Source organism: Pezoporus wallicus, unplaced genomic scaffold (genome assembly GCF_028554395.1).
Source record: "Pezoporus wallicus isolate ANWC-B61680 ecotype Strahan unplaced genomic scaffold, APGP_CSIRO_Pwel_v1 contig_2543, whole genome shotgun sequence".
In the NCBI taxonomy this organism is placed as follows: Eukaryota; Metazoa; Chordata; class Aves; order Psittaciformes; family Psittacidae; genus Pezoporus; species Pezoporus wallicus.
This window is the reverse complement of record NW_026638172.1, coordinates 3,228,773-3,246,968: the sequence shown is the minus strand read 5'-3', so window position 1 is coordinate 3,246,968 and position 18,196 is coordinate 3,228,773. Positions and strand designations below refer to the sequence as shown.

General features: G+C 40.1%; 1 protein-coding gene across 8 annotated transcripts in view; it reads left to right on the top strand.

Annotated features, from left to right (window-relative positions):
- Nucleotides 1-18,196, top strand: part of ENOX1 (ecto-NOX disulfide-thiol exchanger 1) — a 371,690-nt gene that overhangs the window by 58,174 nt on the left and 295,320 nt on the right. For all 8 annotated transcript variants that reach the window (XM_057409723.1, XM_057409722.1, XM_057409716.1 and 5 more), the window contains exon 2: nt 15,792-15,865. The gene's annotated coding sequence lies outside the window, so the exon portion shown is untranslated. The remainder of the gene's footprint in view (nt 1-15,791; nt 15,866-18,196) is intronic.

Here is an 18,196-nt window from a genome sequence, read left to right as displayed (position 1 = left end):
TCCCTAAGCATCATCTTGCTTGTCGAGTAGATTCTGGGTCTTGATTTCTCTGTGATAACTACTAGTGTTGTATTGGTGTCCATAGGTGGTGCGGCAGCATCCCAAGAAGTTTTCTATGGCATTGACAGAGCTTGAGATTGCTTTGAGCCCCTTTTGTAGCAGATGCAGATTTCTTACAAGGATTTAACTGTGCAGGGATCTGGGGCTTGTAAGTCATGCATTCATAATGACACCTTGAACTCAGGTACTGCACAAAGCCAAAGAAGACGTGCCCTCACTTGAAGCCTAGCAATCAAGACAACAGTGTAGACATTGCCTTGTGATATCATATTATCAATTAACCACCTGTCAGAGATTTTCTGTGACTCAGAGAGGCAGTGGTTGGCTGGCTGCTGCTTTCTGGGTAGCCCCTCATAATATGGTCCTATGTCCTCTGTCTTAGGTAAAATCTAATCCTTGACATTGCAAACAATTTGTGTTCATTCTCATTATGTGATGCATGTCTGTGAGATGAGTCAGCCACACAACTCATCATGACCAAGACAGCTGAAATTATACAGAAGATGCTAATTTAGTCACTGTTATTGTTTTTTCTAATATATGGGAAGTCAACCACATGTTAATTATTTTTCTTAAGGACAGCTCCATTAACATTTAAACTGGTGTTACTAGTGGCAAGAAAAATCTCTTCCAGTCATGTGAAAACACTGTGTAAACAGCAGACCTCATGATCCTACGCTTGGGATGTAAATTCTTCAAAAGCTGGTGTGCCAGAATGTGCCTTGCTTTCTTAAGTGAAAGATGGGGCTCTTTAGTCTTTGTATTTACAATTAGTCTTGATTAGTTACACGTATTTTGAATTTCACAGTTTGTGGACAACTGGTTTCCCTTTACCTGAATCCATAGAGAAATCTAATGCAGGAGGACCCTAACATGATTTTTTAAGACTGTAGTGGGGATGGTGGTTAAAGAACCTAGGCCTTCAATTTGGATGAAGTTGTAGGATATGTGCCTCTATACCCACGTTTTCTGAATTATGAAACCTGTACAATGCTTTCAGCATTTACTCCTCTGTGCTTTAGGGATGTTTAAGATGAAAAATCCAACCCACCTGAGATCTAAAGGAAAACTGGAAAGATTTTTTTCTTTCAAATGCTGAATGGGTTCATGTGCAGAAAGGGAGTATTATCTGATTGGGATAATTTTAAAATATATGCCTGCACTGCATGAATAAATGTGACACTTTGAGGCTTAATTGGGTAATGCAATTGCACTCACAGACACTTCAACATTGTGGCAACAATTAATGCACGTAAACTTGCTAGATTTTTGTGTGTAGTTACAGTACACTTAAGAATCTTATTTGTAATGAATTAGTCTCCTTTTCTTCTAATTCAGAATGCAAATTTTTATATCGTTTTGTAAGTGTTTCTCATTTTAAAAAGCCCTGTAATTGTTACATTTGCTCAGCGTGATGTTATACAGTGGAGGGGGAGCCCAGGAGCATTTTGGCTTTGCAAGGATCCGAGTGTGACACAAAAGGCCTTAATCCCTAAAAACTCTTGGGACGTACTGAAAAAATATATGAATTCTTTCTAAAGATTATTATTCCCTTGTACTCTGTTTTATCTCCCTCATCCCCAGAACTCAAAACCATCCAAACAAAGCCTTGCGAGAGTCTTTACTATGCCCCTGAAAGCAAAACAAGAGAGGTACCCTTGATAGTAGCCTAGGCATAAAAGTCAGGCCCTCAAATTAGAAGATTGTAAAAATAAGAAAAGGTGTTTTTTCTTCCACTCTTCATGCATTTTAATCTCCCTCAACTTCTCTCACTTGTGAATGTGAGGGTGTGGGAAATAATTTGATGATGAAAAGTGAACATTTTATTCAAAACTTTCTCTGCTTTCTTCAGCTGAAGGTTTCCTTTTGCTTACCCTAAAACAAGGCAGTTTTGGTTTCCTAAAAGTGAGTACACTGAATCAATGACCCCAAAACCTTCAGGTACCTAATGTTGAGTGTGACATGATACTAAACTAGAGCAAAATTATTCTTAATAGAGAAAACTGTGACCTGCAATGAAAGACAGCCTGAAATGAAGGGACTGAAAAGAGGTCTGCCCCCCTGTAAATGGTCTCCTTGGGATAGTCTTTTCCTTTAGTCATTCTTTACAGCCTGCAGCTCTCAAATTTAACCACAGATGCTATGAAATTCTCACTGGAAGATCTCCACGAGCAAAGCCCTTTTCTTTCTGCCACCCCTGGAGCCTTGCTGTGGGTTTGCTCCCCACTTCCCGCTGCAGGAGTGGCTGTCTCTCTCTCTTTCCTACCCATGCTTGAGAAACTCCCCATATCTGAGCATTCTCCATCATGAAATCATTCCTCTTTCCAGATATTTCCTGCAGTACCAAATTATGTGGTCTTCATGGCTGCTGCCCAGCCACACATCTTCTAACAGAGCAAAGCGAAACTGGACAAGGAAGTCAAGTAGTTACTCTGCTGTAAAGCTGTGAAGGTATTTTCATGACATAGCACCTTTTCTATGTTGACAGTCCTGCTGACTACTGGAAAAAGCCATCCTTCAAGCTGAGCTTTATGTAGTCTTTATGTGAGATTAGTTTTCAGTGATTGATTCTCACCCATTTAGTTAGAACAGAAATAGAGTATTTTTTCTCTTTTTTTTTTTTTCCTTAATACTTTCAACATTGTATGTAATTGAAAAATTACAGCAAGGTTAGCTTTTGGTCACGGTATCCTCATTAGAAATAGCTGAGTTAAGTATAATACAACCAATTTCCTGGTGATAATTTCCTAAAGCTTATTAAAAAATATAAAAAATATTCCTTCTACTTCTTTCGTGATCTTCCCTTCTGTGTGGGACTTGGAAAATGCTTCATTCAACTTTTCCATTCCTCTGTCTCATCATACCCTGGACTTGGTATTTGTGTTTTGTTTTTCCTTTGCTTAGACAACAAGCGGAAAAGAAGCCCAAGGGCAGCAGCAGAGATTTTGTGGCTGGGTTTGCATGCAGAGCTCTGCCCAGGTTGCCCAGAAAGCTGCAGGGTACAAGGAACTCCTCACATATTTAGGGCTTTCTGGTAGGCAGTGTCTTCTGCCTCATGGTCATTCTGGAGATGATAAAATGCTGCTTCATATGGGTCCCTTCCCCATCTGCTCCGTTTCCTCCTCCTGTTGTGTACCTCCAGCTCTGTGGTCTGTAGACCTTCCTGTTGGACCCCAGTGCCTTCCTGCTGATTATCTTCTATCTTTTATGGCATCTCAAGCCGCTCTTTGAGCACTGTCCCACAGCAGTGTCCAACCCCTATGAACTGTAATGCGGCAGCTGGTTTTTCTCTCCGCATGTGTTCAGACCAATTAAAAGCAGTGGGTCGCTTCCGCTAAAGCGACCTCAGTTTCAGGTGCAGGTAGACTGCAGGGACACAGCTGCCACTTTATTGCCTTACTGATATCGCCAGGAGTGGGAATTAGCAGCTGTATCAGTTAAGGGGTAACTCATATTTTATGTCTAATACTTGTCTTAACTCCTTTGACAAAGGAAAAAAAGGTAGGAAAATAGTAATTTGGGTTCTGATTTGAAAAGTTCCTTGGAAAAGGGGAAGAAACCAAGGAGAAATTGTGTGAATAATTCAGAATCAGTGGTGTAAGGTGTGAGCTGTTGATCACTGTTCTGTCATGCAGATGCAGGTTTCCATTAATATTGCTTTTTTTGAAAAACACAAATCCTGTCTCTGTTGTATGCTTAATTGAGCCCTTGAGGCAGAAAAAAACCAACAAACCTCAACAAAACCGAAACCCCCCAAATCAACCCCAAACCCCTATGGCATTCAGATCTATTCATCAGATGATGATAATGTTCTTTTAAAATATTTTTTAGAGAAGCTGTCCCTGCTATAAATCCCAAATACTTTCTTTGAAATATCAGACCTCTCCATGAAGTGGATACAAGAGGTTTGGTCAGCATTACAGAGTGCAACTGCTATGAGAAAAGCAGAGTTGCGGTGGGTTGTAGAAAGCTAATGTTACACTTGAAAACACTTTCTCCAGAAAATATTTTTGTATTTATATACATATGTATAGTGTTAAGACCATTTTGTATTCTCTGGAGAAGGGAAACCAAACCCACAGTTAAACTGAAGTCTTTCTTTAAGAAGATTCTGTTAACTTGTGGCTTAAGCATAACAAAAACCAGACAGTATGTTAACACAAACTTTCAGCAAGATATTTTAGCTATAAAATGTCAAAACCTCTTCAAAACTAAAGAGTAAACTATTGCGCAGCTTTAAACATGTGTATCATAGCTTTAGGAAAACATTGTTACTGTATTCCTTGTAGATCACCAGGTGGCAAGATTATTTCCGTGTGCCTACAGGCTATTCATTTTTTGTGTTTGTTTAACACCAGTTGGAATTTGAGATCAAGAAAACTTAAACCAATTATGAGTACCTGGTGCAGCAAAAATCATGATTGATACATTCACAACACACGGTTGATTCTTCTGCTAATGTTATTTTATTAAGGAGTGGAGCAAGAGGGAGAAGGGGACATCAGGCATATGACTTTGTAGTACCAAATTAACCCAGTACTCTGACACATACAGATGTTTCCTCCCTCAGTGCAATCAGTGCAAGGCGCACTGATTGCAGCGTGCAGACCTCGAAGAAGAGACAGCTGTGCTGTTGTTGCTAAGCCTATTTCCCTCTTCCCTTTGGGTTATTGGCTTATTTTATACAGTGGAATGATAGGAATTTAAAAATGAAAAAGTGCTGTTGAGTCACCTAGTCCATCTTGCAGCTAATGCAGGATTGTTCTCTGCAGATCTTTGTCCAGTTGGCTTTAGATGTGATTGGACTTCAGCCAATTTCCTCTGGAAGGTTATTCTATAATAGAATACACTTCATTATTAGGATTTTTTCCCTGTCAGCCTAAATTTTACCTTGCTCAGTATAATCACATTACTTTTAGCTATAGTTTCCTGAAAATCCCTATTAAAAAAAAAGCCTTAGTGTGTGTATCCTTCAGAGCTTGTAGGTAATTATCAGATTTAGTTTTCAATAGTGGCTTTAGTCAAGCTATGCATATTTAGTTATTTTAATATTTTCTCATAAATTCGTGTTCCTGATGACTTTTATTGCTGCTATTATTGAGCCAAATCTCAAATTCTTCTATTTAAAATTCAACAAGAAAAGGCTGGACTGAATAAAGACTTAAAGACTAGAACATGGTGCCATTGAAAACCCGTCCTTTGAACTCCTGTTTATGACTTCAGATCTGTCTAAATGTTAGCTCTCCTGAGGCAGACTTCAGCAGTAAGATTTGTCTCAGCTACCCTGAGTTACCTACTTCATAATTGCCTGCATCAAAACTATTCTTCCTAGATTCCTTTCACAATCATTGGACCCTGTAGTTGGGTGCAGTTTGTCTAAGATTAGATATCCACATTAGGATGGGAGGAGTTGAGCCCTAGGGGCAAATATTTGTCTGTCTCAGGTGGGCCTCAGACTTCCTTGGATATTTAATTATAGGTTCTGTGGATGTTCAGACATCATGGTTCAAGAAGTGAGAAATCTCACTGCTGTCCATAGCGTTACAACCACAGGTTGGAAACAGCACCACAGTGTTCTGGCACTCAGAGAGGCTTGATGCATTGTGTGTCCTGACACCATTCCAACCATAATTGAATGGCATTGAATTCAATACAGAACTGTGATGGTGTCATGGTTTTGGCTGGGGTAGAGTTAATGAAGGCTCTTACATGACAGAAGCCTACTGCTAACTCCTGCTATATCAGGTATTTGTTCTCCACTGACAACTTAGTGCTCACAGTCCCCACTGCAGCCCTAGGCAGATGCTGCTCAGATGCAATTCTTGCCTCTTGGCTAGCTAGAGGTTATAGTTTGCTCTCCATGCAGGTATTTTCTGATTTATTCCTGATTTATACTGGAGTAACCAGAAAAAGAAATCAGCATCTGCCTTTTCATCATTAGTAAAAAAATAAGTAAGTAAGTTTTCCCAGTGGATGGTTATCTTCTGTCAGACTGTGACAAAATATGCTGAACCTCCATTCCCTATAATTTCTGCATAATATCCAGGAAAACACTTTGTTCTAAATACCTTTGAAGGGCAAACATCGGGGAGGGAGGAGAGCTGTTGAAATTGAAGGATAATACCAGCACAAGATAATATGTTTATTAATTAGTCCTGAACGAATTTAGACTGAAAATTAAAAGAATTTTTTCAAACATCCCAAGAGGTCAAGTTCGGTAAACTCCAGGTGCATTACTTGGAGGTCAAGTTCAATAAAATCCAAGTGCATTACTTGAGCAGAAAACCAAAATATCTGGAACACAGAATTTGGTAAATTTAGGGAAGTTTTTGTGAGAATGCATAAAAGCATTTACGGAGGCTAATTAAAAATAATTAAGCATGAAATACGAAGTCATAGTGTTCCCAAAGGGGCTAGAAAGAAAAATGGCCACTGCTCGTGTGTTTGCTAACAGATGCCAGAAGATCCCAATCTGAGCTTAGTGTAAGAAACACCTTGTTCCTTCCAGACCCTTGGGTTTGAGGATGTCAGCTGCCTTCACCAAAACCATTTGGGACATGGGTCTGGGTCTTTTACCGGTGCTGTTAGGAAGTGGTGTGCATGTGTCTGTGTAACAGGTAGTGTGTGGTTGGTCCTCCTGAAGAAAGCAAGATCAGAAAACTAGACAAGACCTAGTCTGTCCTTCTGAGTAGTATATTCTTTCAATAATACAGAACAAGAACTGTACCCAGGCTTTTCCCAGCTGAAGCTTGTGCTGAAACCTTGCCAGACAGCAAGGTTCTGCTCCTAATACACAGTAACTGAAACAAAATGCAGCTATCCTCATCATTCATAAAGGCACACAATCACTGCAGACTACAGGCCTACCATGCTTCATCTTGACTCTAGCAGACAGAGTACAGAGTTGTCTGTTGGACAGTTAATTTTGAAGTATCACCATAATGAAAACAAGAAGGACTTAGAGGAGTGTGACTTCTGCAGGTATTTTTAGCTCCCTTTCCTTAAAATTGCTCGGCTTTCTTAATACTGTTTTATCATCACTGTGGTGAATTCATTCTGCCATTAGCCTGTCTGCTAATAATCCTTATCTTGATAAGATTTTCCTCATTATATCTGACTCTTCAGGGAATGGCATCTTGGTGCTTGTCCTCCACTTTTAGCAGGAGATATGAGTGATTAAAAAGACTTCCTAGACTCCTCTCAAGCTGTTTGATCCTGCTTCTCTTCACAGCTCCAGCTTCCATTTTTGCTTCTGAGACAAGAGGGAACATTGGCCTTGCTTTCGGTTAATGCTAAAAATAATGTGAGCAAACACCTGTGGATTGCAGCTAGCCCCCACTACAATGGGTGATCATTTCAAGGAGGACATGACAGACCTCTTGTTTCTTCTGTGGATCTTTTTGAATCACCTGTTATTTCTGAGACTGGATGTTACTGATTGCTAGTTCTAAACGATTCCTCCTTTTATGCAGGAATGAGGAAACATGGTCGTTCAATATTGTGGTGATAGGTGTTATTTAAGGGCCTTCCAGGACAACTAAATGTCATGGGCATGCTGAACTTACCCGTGTTGTCCTCATAGATCTTACTTGTAAAAAATGTGATCTATATTCAACTTACTGGAACCCCTTTTTACATTCTTTGTGATTATTTGAACAGGGTTTTCCCAACAGTTGTCACTGTAGTTAAAGAGAAGGATTAGAGATTTATCGCATCTATTGCGTTCAGTTGCTTACTCATTCACTAGGATTAAATAGTGCAGCTTAGTGCTTCTTCCTTACTTTTAAAAGAAAAGGGAAAAAAAAAAATCTATTTCCTTATGGAGTTTCTATTCTAACCTCTAGACTGCAATGATGGCAACACATTTCTGTGTATCCCAGATCCTCTGTAGAGATGCAGCAAGGTAGTGTAGGCTGCATGTTGTGAAAATCTTCACCTTCAGAAGTGCTTGTCACAGTAAAGTTGCTCAATACCTTGTACTTTCATGGAAATATTTCAGGTTGGGAGTCTTTGCACCTTGGACACTACTGTTGAGACAGACTTAAAAGCATTAAGTCCTTTCTCTCATGTTCCCACACCTCAGGGGAAGAGGGCATTTTCAGCTCCCATTTGGGAGCTTGGAAAAAGTCTGTATTTGTACAGACCTCCACATTTTTCTTTGTTTAATAGGGAACGTGGGTTTGTGCTAGCTTGCCAAGAAGCTAATAAAAGGAAGAATCTCACTTTCTGGTCTATTTCACTCTCAGTTTAGGATAGTCCCAGAGCTGTTTGCTGTTATTGATTATGCTGCTGTCCAGTATAGGTTACTTTGTCTGTAACAGAGGTAGATGAATACCCTCTCTGTGATGGGTAGCAAGAATCTGTTAGAGCAGGGACTAGGGACTAGTAAGCTTTGGGAAGAGTGGCTGGAAAGCTGTTCAGTAGAAAAGGACCTGGGGGTGCTGACTGATGCAGCTGAATGTGAGCCTGCTTGTGTCCAAGCACCCAAGAAGGACAACGGCATCCTGGCTTGTATCAGCAATAGTGTGGTCAGCAGGACCAGGGCAGTTATTACGTCCCCGTACTCAGCACTGGTGAGGCTGCAGCTTGAATCCCGTGTTCAGTTCTGGGCCCCTCACTACAAGAGAGACATTGAGGTGCTGGAGCTGGTCCAGAGAAGGGCAGCGAAGCTGGTGAAGGGTCTGGAGCACAAGTGTGATGAGGAATGGCTGAGGGAACTAGGGTGTTTGGGCTGGATAAGAGAAGGCTCAGGAAGGACCTTATCGCTCTCTACAACTACCTGAAAGGAGGTTGTTGTGAGATGGGGGTTGCTGTCTTTTCCCGAGTAACAAGTGATAGGATAAGAGGTAATCAGCCTCAAGTTGCACCAGGGGAGGTTTAGATCGGGTATTAGGAACAATTTCTTCACAGAGAGGTTAATTAGGCATTGGAACAGGCTGCCCAGAGCAGTGGTGAAGTCGCTGTCACTGGAAGGCCCTTACTGACATGGTTTAGTGGTGGTCTTGGCAGTCCTGGGGTTACAGTTGGACTTGATGATCTTAAAAGTGTTTTCCAACCTAGTTGATCCTGTGATTCTGTGTGGGACTGGGGGAACCGGCTCTGCTTCCTGCTTATTTTATTAAAGCAATGCTCCCTGACTTTAAATACTTATGACCCCAATAGAAAAAACCCAAAGTAACAAGTTAAAAAAATGTTTTATTACATTATCGTGTAGCACACTCCATTTCACACAGTGTGACTGTAATTTCGTTGATGCTGTTGTACAGGTTAATGTACTTTTTGAAGCGGTTTTATTAGACTAAAACTGAATTCATAGAATCATAGAATGGTTTAGGTTGGAAGAGGCCTTAAGATCATCTGGTTCCAACTGCCTGCCATGGGCAGGGATGCCTCCCACTAAACCATGTCACCCAAGACTTTGTCCAGCCTGGCCTTGAACACTGGTAGAGATGGAGCATTTACAGCTTCTTTGGGCAATCTGTTTCAGTGTCTCAGCACCCTCACAGTAATGAACTTCCTCCTTATATCCAACCTGAACTTTCCTTGTTGAAGTTTAAACCCTTTACCCCAAGGCTCTTTTTAACCCTGAAATCTATTAGATGTTGCATCTTAAAGCATCTGTAAGAAGATTGACTCCCAAGAATAATTTCCTCCCTATTTCAGGGAACAGTTAGAATGTTTAATTTTACTTAAGATAATTAGTATAATTTCATATGGGCTTAGGAGATAAAAGAGAAGGTGTGTTGTGGAGCTTCCACAATTTGCCTTTATTAGCTATATCGACTGTGAATCTGTTGGCCTGGATGTACAGTAAAAAGTGGAGATATTTTTCTGTACTTGTAGTTTTATGTTAAAAAGAACAGATTTAAAATAGTCATGGTAATGATGGAACCTGAAAGAATTACTTTGAGAAATGAGGTATAATAAAGAAAGGCTTATTGTGTTCATTTATTCCCAGATTTCAGTCTTTGACTGAATGAAAAGCTGGAGAGCCCACCATCTTGCAAATTTGAGAAAATGAGAATAGCCTGCTTTGTTAAATATTTTTAACTAGCATCTAAAAGCGATACAGAGTGCTAAAGATATGACCCTTTTATTTTCAGAGACACAAACCCAATTCTAGGAAAATAGTATACACACTCGCTCTAATGTATATTCATTTGCAAAGAAATAAAAACCTTTTCCACAGTGCCTGGCACATACTGAATATTCGGTGTAACAGAATTTGCACAGAGATTTTAGAAGTTGATGCCTTTAAAGTGAGAAGATCACAATACATTTCTGACATAGTGTTTCAACCTGAACTCTTATTTAACAGTTTAGTTAATTCTTAATGAGAAACTGTGATCCCATGATGCAGAGATTTGAGAATCCTGCAGCAAGTACTGCCCAACTTTGTCAGTTTGCCTGAGGCACTGAGCAAAACTTGTGTTTAGCTTTGACAATAACAGCAATTACTTATGTAGTAACATGGAACATGCAATGGATGATATAAAATAGGAGTTGAAACTGTTTAGCTATTAGACTACTATACTGGGGATTCTTCTCCTAGCATGATGTAACCAAGATCCACCCAAGAAAGTGTTACTTAGGAAGTGTTTGTTTTCCTTTTGCAGTCCCAGCATGAGAGTTCTTCTGATTTCCTATGAAAACTTGAATTCTGTAGAATAGGACGAACACCCTCTAGCTGGAGAGTTGTAAGCCTAATAAATGGCATGTAAAAGAACTGACAAACTGCACCCCAGACCTTGTCCATCACAGACTCCAGAGAAATATGACTGAAGGGAAGATGAAGAAGTCAGACAGTTTGTGTTCTATATCTATAGTCTGCGGATGACTGGTGGGCTGAAGGTGTAAGGTGGTCAAAAATTATCAAGGGTCAGTTTTATGTTAGTACGTATGATGGTGTAACAAATTTGTTAAAGGGTGAGTAGCACCTCTGCTGAAAAATAGAGTGCAGAAGCAGTGATATAATCCCTTTGAGTCCCGAGGCATCACTAGCTGTACCTAGGCTTCTCTGAGAGAACTTTTCAGAGAAAACAAGTTTTTAAAAGGGAATAATCATGCTATTTCACAGTCCTCTTTCTCTTTCCCACCTTCTGAGCCCAAATAGTGAAGTCAAGATCCACAAACTCTGCATCTTCTAGTTTCTGATGTGCTTACTATGCCATGTTCTTTTCTATGTGTTTTTTTCTGAGTAAAAAATCAGAGAAGTTTTATTTATTTTCCCATAAATTCATAAAGGGTGATTGTGGGATTTAGCTTCTTTGACAAAACACTGAAAATACATTAGTTTTTTATTTAAGTAATCTGGTGGAAAGAAAAATCAGTTGTCACGGGAAAAATGCTATAGAAAATGTTGGGTTTTTTTAATCAAGAGTCATTTTAGCTCATAAGCTATTCTTTCCTTATCTTGATGAAAAGCAGATGGTCAGATCTCTAGATCAATAATGTTGAAAACAGCAACAGCAGCGATCATCCTGGATGCATGTTGTTTTGTGATGTGCTTTCATATCTGAGCAGTTCCTTATTCTGTAAATATCAGTCTGACTTGCACTCAGGCTTCAACACCACATCGAGCAATAACGAAAAAAATAAGGGCTGTTTAAATGCAGCAGGGCTTGGAAATAACAATTTTTTAAAATTGCCAGCATGTCAAAACATTGAAGGAAAATATTGAAGTGTACCACTGTGCTTCCAGTTTGTCTGTTGCTGAATGCTTTTTCTATTGAGTAATCACATCTTCTAGGGTCTAAAGCGGTGGTTCATTGTACATAATGCATTGCTGTCATGCCACAAGGCATTTAAAAAAAAAGAGATTGAAATTATCTGGAGGAAACCAAATCACTTTATTTCAAAGACAAATTAGATTGATCTATCTTACCATTCTCCGTAGATTTCATAAGCATATTACTTGTTGAAGTGGTATCAGGCATTTTATATATTATAGCAATTTGCATGCGTTCATTAAGCTGTGCTTTATAAAGCTTTCTGACAGGGGCATTTGATGAATCCTTTCGTGGACTACGTTCTTTCTTTACGCAGAGCAATCTGTTAAATCATGCCTTTGTCCTTGAGTTTGTCAGAATCAGTAAATGAAGCAGATGTTAATAACTGTGGGAGGGTTTGGGGTTTTTTTGGTGTTTGCAGAATATGGGATAACTGTGAAGGGCATGATTTGTAAAGCGACAGCTGGTGTTATTAAAGATAGAAAGTGTGCTACAAGTTAAACTTTCCCTGGCATCTTTTAGCAATTCCTTAAGGGTTTTTGGAACAGTCAGATGGGTGGCCATTTCTAAAATAAACACATCTAATGTGATGCACAGCAAATCATGTGCTTATACTTACATACGATTGTTCTTATCTTTGACTGCAAACGTTCTGTCACAGAGCTATCTCAGCCATGCAGTAATTCATAATGTTTCTCTATAAATATGTCATAAGCAATTCTCAGGTCAACAATCCCTTGAGACTTGTCTTTGAGCAACATCATTTCATGCGTTGCCGCATTAGTAGATTTTTACACCTGTTTGATATTTTGAAGGTTACCTTTATGACACAAGTTTTGCTGGACTTCAGTTCAGTCCCTGTAATCTACTACCTATTGTGAAGGTCACTTGGCTGAAGATGTTACAGCTGGGGAACATAGTGCGTTTAGGTGGTAAACGTGCCTCAAGAGATGGGTGGTAACTCCTGTCAAGGTGTGGTAACAGTCAACTACAAGGAGTGCCTGTAGGGTCCTTGCAGGTGAAGATAAAACAGGCAGCCAGAGATGAGGAGGATAAGAGGGGCAAGCATAGTCTAGAGAATGCCTCAAGAGGGGCAGTGGAGGTGCTGAGCTCCACTCTGGTGACTGGCAACAGGACAACAAGGAAACTGAATGCACCAGGGGAAGTTCTGATTGGACGTTAGGAAAAGGTTCTTCACTGGGATGATGATTGGTCACTGGAGTAAGCTTCCCTAAAACAGTTTAGTTTTAGGTAGTCCTGCAAGGAGAAGGAGTTGGACTTTATGATCCTTATGGCTCCCTTCCAACTTGAGATATTCTGTGATTCTGTGTGGAAAAGGTGTTACAGGGCTAACTGATGAAGAAGGAAGTACAGAAAAAAATGGAGGACATTACTGTAGAAAATAAAGGGTGAACTTTGGCCAACCTCTGATCTTGCAGATTTTTATTGGTATTACCTAGTAAATAGCTTCCACTCCTTTTAGGGGTAATATTTGACTAATTTTCACATGCACTTCCATGGCATTGCCTTTGCGATTTCTCTATGCCTTATCGTGAAAATCTCTTGGGGAATTGAGTAGGGGGTGCAAAGGGCAGAGGTGTAGCAGTGTTACTCATACCTCTGATGGAATCTGAACTTGGAGCCTGGCTTGTCTGTAGTTGTCCTCAATAGCAGAAATGGCAACAACTGGCAGCACAGACGTAAATGTGTAGGGACTGCTGCACTGTGGCATTATACTGCTACCTGAGTGGAGAGCCTGTTTGTGAAGGTACCTCACATAGATGAGTTTACCCAAGACTCAGGTCACTGAAGAACATCAAAACAACCAACAGGTGAATCAGGCTGCTAAAATTGAAGTGGCTTAGGTGGATCTGGATTGACAACATAAGGGTGAATTATTTATAGCTTGGGTGACTGTATGGAGCCTCTTGTGACAAGCCATAAACATTGCTGAACATGGCAAGATGGACATCATCAGATCCCAGTGTATGTGGTGAACAAAGTAAGGAATATGTCTCCACTAACTACTAAAAAGGCAACACAAGCTTTCTTAGGCATTGGTGGTGTAGTGGGGAGCATAGCTGCCTTTCAAGAAGTTGATGGGGTGGGGTGATTGCAGCTTGGGGACAGGCTGGACATCAGTCAGCGGGTGGTGAGCAATTGTATTGTGTGTCACTTGTCCGTCTTGGGGTTTATCTCTCTCTCTTTTTGTTGTCTTCCTTCTCATTATTATTATTATCATTATTGATATTCTTATAAAATTTTATTTCAGTTATTAAACTGTTTTTATCTCCTGCTCAAATAGGAGATAAGAAACTTATCAAACTGTTCAAAACCCCATGGGTTTTGCCTTTTTTTTTCTGATTCTCCTCCCCATCTATGGGGCAGGGAGGGGGGTGAGCGTAAGCAGGCAGCTGTGAGATACTTAGTTGCCTGCTGAGGTTAAACAAAGACAGTCCAGGATAAATAATCCTAGAGGTTGTCATGTTTATAGGGATTGCCTGAAAATATATAGAGAAGACCAGTGAGGGATTTCTGTAGTTGTTGTTCTTGCACATGAAAGTAGGCAGCAGCTACAAATCAATGAACTGTTGGTTTTGTAGGAATTGGCAGAATCTTTCACGCAGTTGCTGCATAAACATTTCTACTGCTTCTGTTTCTCAGAGTGAGCCTTATCTTTCTGTCTGATTATCTTGCAAAAAATGAGCAGTGAAATAATTATCCATGCAGATATTTACATTTTGTCTCTGCTTGAAAATTACCAGCTCACAGAAGGGAACAGAGGGAGTCTAGGACTCCTTTGGTGGGCCAAGACTTTGGAGAAGAATGTGCCTGCTCTTCAGCTGGAGTACATGCATGCTTCCAGCCAGGTGACCATTGATGCAAAGTGGGTATAGGCTGCTCTGTAACTGATTTGTCTTAACTCTCCTGGGGTGATTCACTTTGCCTACTCTGGGAATCATGTGAAGGGCACCAATAATGCAGCTGCAGGCAAAAGCTCAGGCAAAGCTGTGGGGAAAAGAAAAAGCCAGTTATTTTTTTAAGAGTTGTGGCTGTATGGCAACACTGTGTGAAACAGTTTTTACTGCTGCAGAATTCAGAAATGCTAATGGTGCTACTGGACTACTCAACAGAGCATGTACTCATGATGGTGATGGTCGTCTCAGAAATCATTGTCCAAAACAAAGATTGGTTCAAGTGCATTTAGACTCATGAACTATTTTTTTAATCTCTTTCTTCCCCCTTTATGTCTTACCTTGGTCTGCAGAGCCAGTTTCTTTCTCCTGATGCATCTTCTCCCTCTTTTTTGCCTTCTTAAGCAGATTAGACTTATCAAATGCATGGCACTTAGGGTCACTGTAAGGGAATCACCACGAAATTTTACAGGGACTCTGAGACTAATGATGATTAGATGTTATACATATGCTTACAAAAATGTACACCTAGAGTATCACACCTGTAGCAGAACTGGCATGTTGAGCATTTTTAGACAATAAAGAGGTAATGTGCATAAAAATATCCATGATTTTTCATGTACTTTCTGTATTCATACAGTGGTCTTGCTGAAAACTAAAGGCAGAATATTCTTAAATGTACATAGGGATGCTTGTGGTTTCCTAAATCATTTATATTTTCTGATATGCCACTGGAAGTTTTGCATATTTAATATGTTGGGTTTGTTCTTTCATTAGAAACAGTTGTAGCAAAATTGCTGATTGAAAATTTGGTGTGTTTTCAGAGTTTTCTACTAATTTTGAACTTGCATGTAGAAGCTCACTAAGAATCTATGCAATACTATATATCTTAAATATAATACCCTATAAATTATCATACCATCATTGCTATTACCCACAACATTTCCGAGGTGATGCACAACTTTAGAAGGACTATCTTATGAACTCATTTTAAAATAGTAATTTTTCACTGGGGATTTTTTTCTTTTATATGCTTATGCCATATGCTTTTAGTGACTTTTACAAATATATGTTATCTCCTTTTCAGATCTTGGACTCTGAACTTGGCGTAATTCTTGGTTATATGTTTCTTGAAACTTGGAGGGTATCTGCAACAAATAGGTATGTGTAATGGATACATTCATGCTTTATATTGGATGATTTAGAGTGTGTGTGAATTTTGTTGACAGTTTAATGCTGAACTTCTTAAAGCTCTTGATAAATCTCATCTGCCATGAATGGGACAATATGATGGATCTTTGCAGGCTGAATTTTCAGTAGAACATGTGGTATTTGTATGGCAGAAGCTGGGGAGGGGTGTGATGCTCACAGTCACTCAGAGAGAAATGTGTGGCCAAACTTAAAAATTTAGGTTCAGACTGAACAAAAAAGTGAGTCTCCATGAACAAGTAAGAATTATTGAAGGTAAAATCAGTGAGTCAGAAAAAATAGATGTGCTCTTGATCCCCCCAGTATTTCACTTCAGGCTGTGTGGTAACTGGCTTTTCATCTGTTTTCTTTGGTTTTCTTTGCATCTGTTAAAGGTAGTGAAGGTATGAATGTGACTAAATGCTGGGAGAATATGGCCATAAAAGTTGAAATCTCGGTTACGCTGAGGTTCCCGGAAATTTTCTCAAGTGTTTCAGTGAAGCTAATATCTCACTTGGAACATTTACAGAAAATATTCAGGCAATTTCAGAAAAACATTCTTGCATATAACAAAGCAATTTCTGTGATTTCTTTTTTAAAAGTCAGGTCACATTTTATGATGCTTGAAACTCTGCTGAGCTCCTAGCAGTGAAGAAAGAAACAAGAAGGTTTTATTTCGGAAGAGTTTATAGACCTAGTCATTTTTTTCAGTCTCAGCACTAAAGAGGAAGAGGTTTCTTTGAGTATTTGGATGTAACAGTTGAACTTACCTTGATCTGTATGAGATATTTTTAATGTGGGAGAGGTTGAATTCTTCTTATGAATAATATCCAGGACCAGTTTTTTGTGTATGTTGTGGTTTAAGTCCAGCCAGCAGCCCAGAACCACGCAGCTGCTCGCTCACTCCCTACTCCTTCCTCCCCTTGCTCCCAGAGGGATGGGGATGAGAATCGAAAGAATGTAACTCCCACGGGTTGAGATAAGAACAGTCCAGTAACTAAGGTATAACACAAACCACTGCTGCTACCACCAGTAATAATAATGGTAGGGTAAACAACAAGGGGAGAGAATACAACCTCTCACCAGCCGCCAACTGAAACCCAGCCTGACCCGAGCAGAGATCTAACCCTTCCAGGTAACTGCCCCCAGTATATATAGAGGGCACAATGTACTGTGGTATGGAATACCTCTTTGGTTAGTTTGTGTCAGGTGTCCTGCCTCTACTTAACCCAGCTTCCCCTCCTCCCTGGCAGAGCATGGGACTCAGAAAGTCCTTGGTCAGAATAAACATTACTGAGCAACAACTAAACCCATCAGTGTTATCAGTGCTGTTCCCAGGCTGAAAGTCAAAACACAGCACTGCACCAGCTACTAAGAAGGAGAAAAATGACTGCTACTGCTGAACCCAGGACAGTGTAGAGGACCCCTCCACAAAAGTGGGTTTTCACAGTAAGTTGCTGGTTCTGTAAGAATCAGAATGCAAAATGTTGTCATAATCTGCTTTACCTGTAGGTCCCAAGACCTGCAAGTCTGTTTGGCAGACCTGTTTGGCAAAATAAGACCCAATTGTCTCCATTTTATGTAGGGGTCAGGTACCTGTCTGAATCACTTAATGTGTAATTGTCCTGCTGCTGGATCTCTTGGGTGTTCAGACCCATGTTCCGGCCTGTCAAAGGATCTTATGTCTAATGGTGTTTTCAGAGTGTGTACAAAAGACCTCAACATTGTTTCTGATGATTAAATTTCCTTAATATTTCTTATATCTATTGATGTCCCTTCTCTTATTTTCATCCATTCCTTTTTGTGGAGAATTTATTCAGTCTCGTTTGTTTTATTTTCTGCTTTGCTCCCTTGTTTTGCTTTCCCATGTTTTTTGCCTTTTCTTCCTCTTTTTAATTCATTTGCAGTCTCTGGAGATTGGCAGCAGTGGGATCTTACACAAGGAGGAGCTTCAGGAAAAAAAAACATAGCCGAATGAGCTTCCCTTTTACTGCCTCTCTAGAGAGCTTGCTGTAAAAGGCAACTTGCTGTCAGTCCTGTAAATTTTCTTTTGCAGCCAGCTCTGCTGGGTGTCCCCTTTGTGCCCTGTGAACATCTGTGTTGTAGCTTATGTCTGAACCCAATTGGAGAACAAATGTGTGAAGCTGCTTCTTATTTTGAGCAGGAAGCTGCTGCTATTAGTAGGGCACATGGCCTTGCTTCGCCTGTGTGACTTCTAATCCCCATCCAGGAGCAAACCAGCCTCTCCCTTCCCACCACCTGTGCCCTTGTCCCTGGGGTAGCACGTTTCCCTGCTTTCCTCAA